The sequence below is a fragment of the Triticum aestivum genome, chromosome 2A, assembly GCF_018294505.1.
Source record: "Triticum aestivum cultivar Chinese Spring chromosome 2A, IWGSC CS RefSeq v2.1, whole genome shotgun sequence".
Lineage (NCBI taxonomy): Eukaryota > Viridiplantae > Streptophyta > Magnoliopsida > Poales > Poaceae > Triticum > Triticum aestivum.
The window spans coordinates 316,335,255-316,342,345 of record NC_057797.1 but is presented as its reverse complement, the minus strand read 5'-3'; positions in this window follow the sequence as shown (position 1 = coordinate 316,342,345).

The window sequence follows — 7,091 nt, the reverse complement described above, 5'->3', positions numbered from 1 at the left end:
ACAGAGGCTGACGTGTGGGTCCGGTCAATGCTGACTGGGCAGGTCAAACCTGACACGTGGGGTCCGCAAGATTAGTACTAACTAAACAGGAATTAAACTAACCTAAACAGGCATAGGGGCCCACATGTAAGTGAGTAGTGTGGGGGGTGATTAGCGGGGTCATTAGTGCTAATGATGGCCACATCGACATCGCTGGAGTTCGGCCGGCGGCGACCAAAATGACGGCGGCGCGACTCGGGTTTGAGCTACGAGCGACCACACAACGCGCGGAAGGGCTCTACGGGTTCCTGGCGTTGCGGCGCTTCTAGTGGTGGTGGCGGGTGGTGCTGGGGTGGCCGGAAAGTGGCTGGCGATGAGCTTTAGCGACGGCCGGAGCTCGGGCGATCTCGGGTTCGAAGCTGCAATGGGCGTGGCGATGCTGGCGTAGCACCTACGGCCTCTGCGTGGTGCGGTGAGCACGTGGGTGTGCTCATTTGGGGGCTACGGTGACTGTGGCCATGGCGGCGAGGGGCTCAGGCGGTGGCGCGATTCGGTCATCAGCGAAGCGGCGGCTATGTCGAGGAAAAGAGCACGGGAGAGAGGGGAAAGAGGCAGGGGCTCACGGCAGTTCGTATGAAGGAGACGGTGAGCTCGGGGGCGGCCTGATGGCGACGTACGGGCGACGACGATCTCGGTCAACTCGAGGTTGAAGACGATGGTGTGGAGGCGATGCAGGGCGTCTGGGCTTCGGGAGGTAGAGCTCAATGGCGGTGCTGGTGGACACGACAGAGGGGTGAGGAGATGGCTGTGGCTGCGGCAAACGGCATCGGCGGCGATGAGCTCACTCGGTTGCGATCGGGAGGGGGGGAGCAGAGGATGGGGAAGAGCTCGAGGGGGAGTGTGAGAGACCCAGGGGGTCGTGTGGCATCGGCAGAGGCGAGGGGGAGGCAGGAGGCGGCAAGCAGGAGCTGGCGCAGCTCGGCTGTGCGCTCTCGACGCAGCTGCCTCGCCTTCTGGTAGAAGGTTGAAGAAGGCGCTGCGCTGGCTGGGCTGCACAGTGTTGGGCCGGCTGGGCGCCAGGTAAGTTGACCCAGGTAAGTGTTGTGCCTTTTCTATTTTTTGTTTGTTTCTGTTTTCTATTTTTTTTTTGAAGTTTGTTTTGAGTTTGGTTTTCAAACAAACCAATTTTTATGCTTCTGAAAATTATTATGTGGACTTAGGAAACTAGTTCCGAGCCACATGCAAATTTTCAAAATTATTGGGCTTATATCTATTTTATAGTAAATATAAACCCAAATCAAATAGCTAGTGATTTAATTCAAAGGCCAAAGAATAATTATTTCTGTGATTCCAAAAATATTGCTTTGAGTTATAGCTCTTGCCAATATTTTCAGGGGTTAGCAGGAACATTTTGTTGGGCTCATTTGAAATATTTTAATGTTGATCATTTTTAAAAGATTTCTGAGGCTTGAGAATTCCCTCAATTCAATTCCCTTGAATTTAAGATTATGCATGGATGCATATGCAATGACAAGCAAAGGCCAAAGCTAGGGCTGTGGCAAGTCACCCACACTAACAAGAATCTCGTCCCGAGATTCAAGACGTGAGGTAACAAGACAGAGTGGACACAAAGCCGACATTATCTTCATGATCCAATTGCCCTTCTCGGAGATGGTGATTCATTGCTCCAATTGATCTTGGCATCTTTGTTATCGAGATCTTCATCCAACATGATGATGACGGAAAGAGACTCTCTACCGAAATCGATCTTCTCGAAGATCGAACAACTCACGATCAACTCATGGAGTGAGACGTTGAAACATCTCTTGGGCTAAGACACAAAACACACACCGAGAGAGATGGGAGGTAATATATGACAAAGGTTCAAATTGGTAGGCAACAATTCCACACTTAAGAGGGTGGTGAACGGTTGTCAATGTAGCGAGGAGTTGAGTTGCCATGATGCCACATCGAGACATCTTAAGGAAGGTGACTCGCAGAAATATTCCCTTAAGTGGCAAAAAGAATTAATTTTGATACAGAGATCATTGGAGCTCTCTATACCAGCCTAAGGCAATTTACGAGCGATCATTTGAAGGAGTTCGGGAGAGCGACACACTCGGGCTAGAATGGATGATGTAAACTACCTTGTTGAAGACAACGCAAGGGATGATTTTTGCTTGCGCGTGCTCTCAAGAGCTTGAGCATTTCCATATTCATCAAGGTTCTACCAACATCCAAGTCGAGGATCCTGGCAACACATCTTACTACCTTGACGAATAGTGATGGACAATGCAGATGCATAGAAAGACAACCCTTTCTCAGATTTCACCTTAGCGAGGCCAAGGGTATGAAATCTGGATGATCGACCGAGAGACATTTAGCACTCTGCTTCTAATGTTCTCCTTGATGTACTGGTTACCATGGTCATGCTTTAAAGCATCAACATAGCCATCAAGTAGTGGTCGGACTTTGGAATACAATAGATCCATAAGGAACAACTTCTGGAGTAAATCCTACGAAATCCTTATGGGGCGATGGCCAACTTCCTCAATCAAGATACTACAATAATAGGTCTTCCATCTGGGTGTGTTGGCCACGACATCCACTTTACCGGTTACAGGGAGACCAATATTATAGTTCTTGGAGTGTGTTCCAACCATCATATCTACCTGAGATTCAGATCTAGTTGGTGTCAGGATATTCCGGACTCATCAAGTCTAGAAAGAAAAATGAAAGTTTGCAACACAAATTGACGAGATGACGTTGCGAGTCTCTCGGGGGAATGAACTATGGTAGTAAGCTCCAAAACATGAGCCGGTTCTGCTACAAGCATGTGAACACGCTGTCCTAGACAAGCATGGTCACCTGGTAGTCTTACAATGAAACACTACCGAGTTCAGGGGGAACCATCAATGAGGATATCGAAGTCCTTGCGTAAGTCTAGCTCTGAAGAAGAAACTTCTTCTCCTTGAACAAATCAATCAGTGGCTTGGTGTGCTAGGGATACGTATAGAATGTAGATGATCAGTATATCAGACCATAGAATACTTCGCACACGCATGACTGACTTGGGATGATTCCAGCGGAAGCAAAAACAAACTTTCTTGAATTCACGGCGGCAACTTACATCAGATGCACATGAATTAAAGGAAGTCACATCTTTTAACCGGACATATGCTTCATGATCAGGACATGAGGGCAATGCGTATAAAGTTTCCAACACTAGTGTAATGTTCAACATGAATCATGGGGAAGACAAAATGTTGCTGATGGGCTCAACAGCAACTCATCGGAATCTCCATATCACTGGACTTCCACCGTCATGTGAACACGGTGATAGCATTGGTCAGAACAAAAGATGTAATGGTGTATGCTCGAGGGATCAACCAAGAGTAAGACAACATTACGAACATCGTTGGTTCTGATTTGATTTGACGATAGCCCACACTCAAATCAAGAGATTGATCAGGCAATAGCACTGACAATTGATCACGTGGATCAATCGATGAAGATATTATCTTTCTTCAACACAGATACTAGATATCCCTTAGGGATGAGTGCAGTAGGACAACCTTTTATCTTCCAACTCTCCAAGTTGTCGTTAAGCTTAACCAACTAGCTCAGGGGTATCCAACACAGATTCCTAGAGAAGAGGGTGGCTACAAGAAACCAACTTGATCACGAACTCAACATAGCGATCAGGTGGCAGCCTGGTGATACCTCCGAGAAGCTATGCGGAAAATCACGAACCACTGATATGTCACTAAGCTCGAGAACAATCTTGATTTTCAGGGCAAGACGATATGATCAAATAAGCAAGGAATTCAATCCTAACTCCAAGATCGAATAGTGCACCAGAAATAAGGACAAGGTAACACGATCAATCCTAGAATAGTGATTCGATAACCAACACGCTAACAATGATAATAATGTCCATAACTACCAAGCAACATAGTTGCTAGGAGTATTGATTTCACACATCATGGTTCACTTGTCGGCATTCCGGTTACAACAACACGGGACCGAGGAATGAATAATGATGGAGAGAAGTATCACTGCGTCAAGAGTTCATAAGAGGCGATGCAATTCTCATGGCAATCCTGACATGAAGGGGGTAATACTCCGAGGTAGAGCAAAACAAAAGCTGGATTGGCATTTAATCTGCGAAATACCACTACTTTGACCAATCCAAGAAATGGATGAGGTGCTGGAGTTTCTTTCTCCTAGTCATTCCAGAATAGAATGGCTTGACGGACCACAAGAATAATAGGCATCGATGAACACGAATGCACAACTATTCCTGACTATCAAGTGATAGACTAGGGTCGGAATACAGCTGAGGAGGATCAACTCAAGGAACATATATCTTTCTGAGTTGTGGATGCACAAATTAGTATGTTGAACAAAGCTCAACATATTTCTTCCGGATAACCCATGCAGAAAGGTAGAACTGGCAGAGTCACAACATAGAATTGAGACCTCATCAAGAGCACTCTGGTTGTGATCTTTCGGTTCAACGAGGAACTTCTGCCATGAATGGTTCATGGTATTTCGAAGAATGATATACCACGGACCTCGAGGACTATCGCAAAGGTTACTAATATCCTAAAGGAACTAGCAACACTATCAACAAAAGGTAAGTAGAGTGAAACTTGGGCTCAAAAACCCAGGAAATAGAATGCCTACTAACTAAATGGCATCACGGGATGCTTTCAGGAATGATGGCTAGAATCATCACACTGGGGATACGGAAGCATTGCTAAATTCTCGAGGACACCTAGGGTCATAATACTAACTCCAACATACACGTCAAGGCAACGGAGTACCTCAACACACCGATTAGTGTGCTTAATCTGGCCCAAAATACAACGGAACATGGAGGAAAGATTTGCAAGTGCATTAGACTATCTAGAAACCTGGGATGAGTCGGACAGCATAACAGCTGTAAATGCTCAAAAAGATTTGAGACATCCTGCAAAAATGGTGGCATAGCCACTCAACATCACAAACTCAAGGTTCTGAGGCCAGCTATGAACATATGGAAGTAGTAGAAACTAAACTGAGGCTTAAATCCAACATTCCTAGGCAACTACGGTTTAGTAACACGTCATCCTGAGAGATAGAAGAAAAGCCTAGTTCTTAACCCCGTAGAAAAGATAAGATGACTCATATCAGAAGGTCATGAGGATAAGGAGTAAAAAGAGCCTTACATTCCCTTCCACAATCAATTCCCTTATATAACTAAAGCATTTCTAGACTCAACTTCGACCAGCTTGGCTTGGTAATCCTATAGGCAGTCAGGCTTTGATACCAAAGCTGTCAGGACCCTGATTCCAAGTCACATCGATCTAGCCGGTAACACCTCATATCACTTTGCGGCCTCATGGACGGTATTCCCACGGGTGTCGCCTTACCATGGCCAGGGACCGTTTGTGCCTTTTGGCTCACGTATATGATAGTGTCGCTAGCATCCATATGGCAGAGAACCCGGGCCGACATGACTAGTCGTGAACCCAAAGTGGCACTAACTTACGGGGACAGGCATACATGAATCAACATCGAGCATGTCGGTCAGTAGCGTGTGAATCCGGGCTGTAGCACTGGGCTAACAGGACTCCGGGAACCCGGGCTGTAGCAGGCTAGGCAGGACTCCGGATGTCACCGCGTGACATTTCCCCGAAGGGACAGACACAGGAACGAAGTGAATCACATGTCGGCCAGTCAAGTGTTCCGGAGCAGTAGTGCTAGGCTAGCAGGACTCTGGTGAACCGGGCTGTAGCGGACTACTATGGCTCATGGAAGCACAAGACTACATTTCCCCATAAGAGAGGCTACCAAGGATAAACAACTAGGTTGTCGGATCCCACATATACCAAGCATTTCAATCATACACATAATATGCTCAATATGTGCAATACAACATGGCATCACAACAAGACTCTATGACTCAGAGTATTTATTCATTAGGCTCCGAGGAGCGAGATATTACAAACATGGGTCTCATGACCCAACATACAGAGCATACAAGCCACAAGCACATGCGGAAGCTTAACTTGTCTGAGTACAGACAACTACAAATGAAGAAGGCTTAGAAGCTCAACGGCGGTGCTGGTGGACACGACAGAGGGGTGAGGAGATGGCTGTGGCCGCGGCAAACGGCATCGGTGGCGATGAGCTCACTCGGTTGCGATCGGGAGGGGGGAGCAGAGGATGGGGAAGAGCTCACTAGTCATGCAAAGGAAAGGGGTTCAACTACCGCAGCATGTAATAGTTGAATCGTTGTTGTCCTAATGCAGTAAAAGAGAGCAGGAGCGAGAGAGTGGGATTGTATCGGAATGAAAAAGGGGGTTTTGCTTGCCTGGCACTTCTGAAGATAGTATAACTCTTCATCGGTGTCGTCGATCATATCGCTGAAACACGTCTACTGAGAGGGGACAATTACCGGCAAGGGAACATAAACAACATTCAATTAATGCAATGCACAAGCGAATGAATGATATGACATATTAAGGTACTAAATTGACCTAATGCAATATCTAGCCAATTTAATTGAAGTGGAACTCAAACAAGATCAAATTCCAATTCCAAATGTTATTTCATATATTGCCCTAATAATAATTTGTCCTATTCAGTGAGGTTAACTTGTTCAAACATGCATGATCATGGCTTAAACAGATTCTTCATATTTTTCTGATCATTTTTCATATATAATTTATTTCATTCTGAGCTACGGTTGAATTTCTATGATTTTTAGAAGTTTTGGATTTTTTCTGAAATAAATAAATCATTTAAGATTTATTTAAATTCCAGAAAAGGATTACTGCGTCAGCCTGACATCATCATGATGTCAGCAGGTCAACGGGGCATGGTCCAGGTCAAACCTGACCAGTGGGACCCACTGGTCAGTGACACGGTATCAACTACAGAGGCTGACGTGTGGGTCCGGTCAATGCTGACTGGGTAGGTCAAACCTGACACGTGGGGTCCGCAAGATTAGTACTAACTAAACAAGAATTAAACTAACCTAAACATTCATAGGGGCCCACATGTAAGTGAGTAGTGTGGGGGTGATTAGCGGGGTCATTAGTGCTACGATGGCCACATCGACA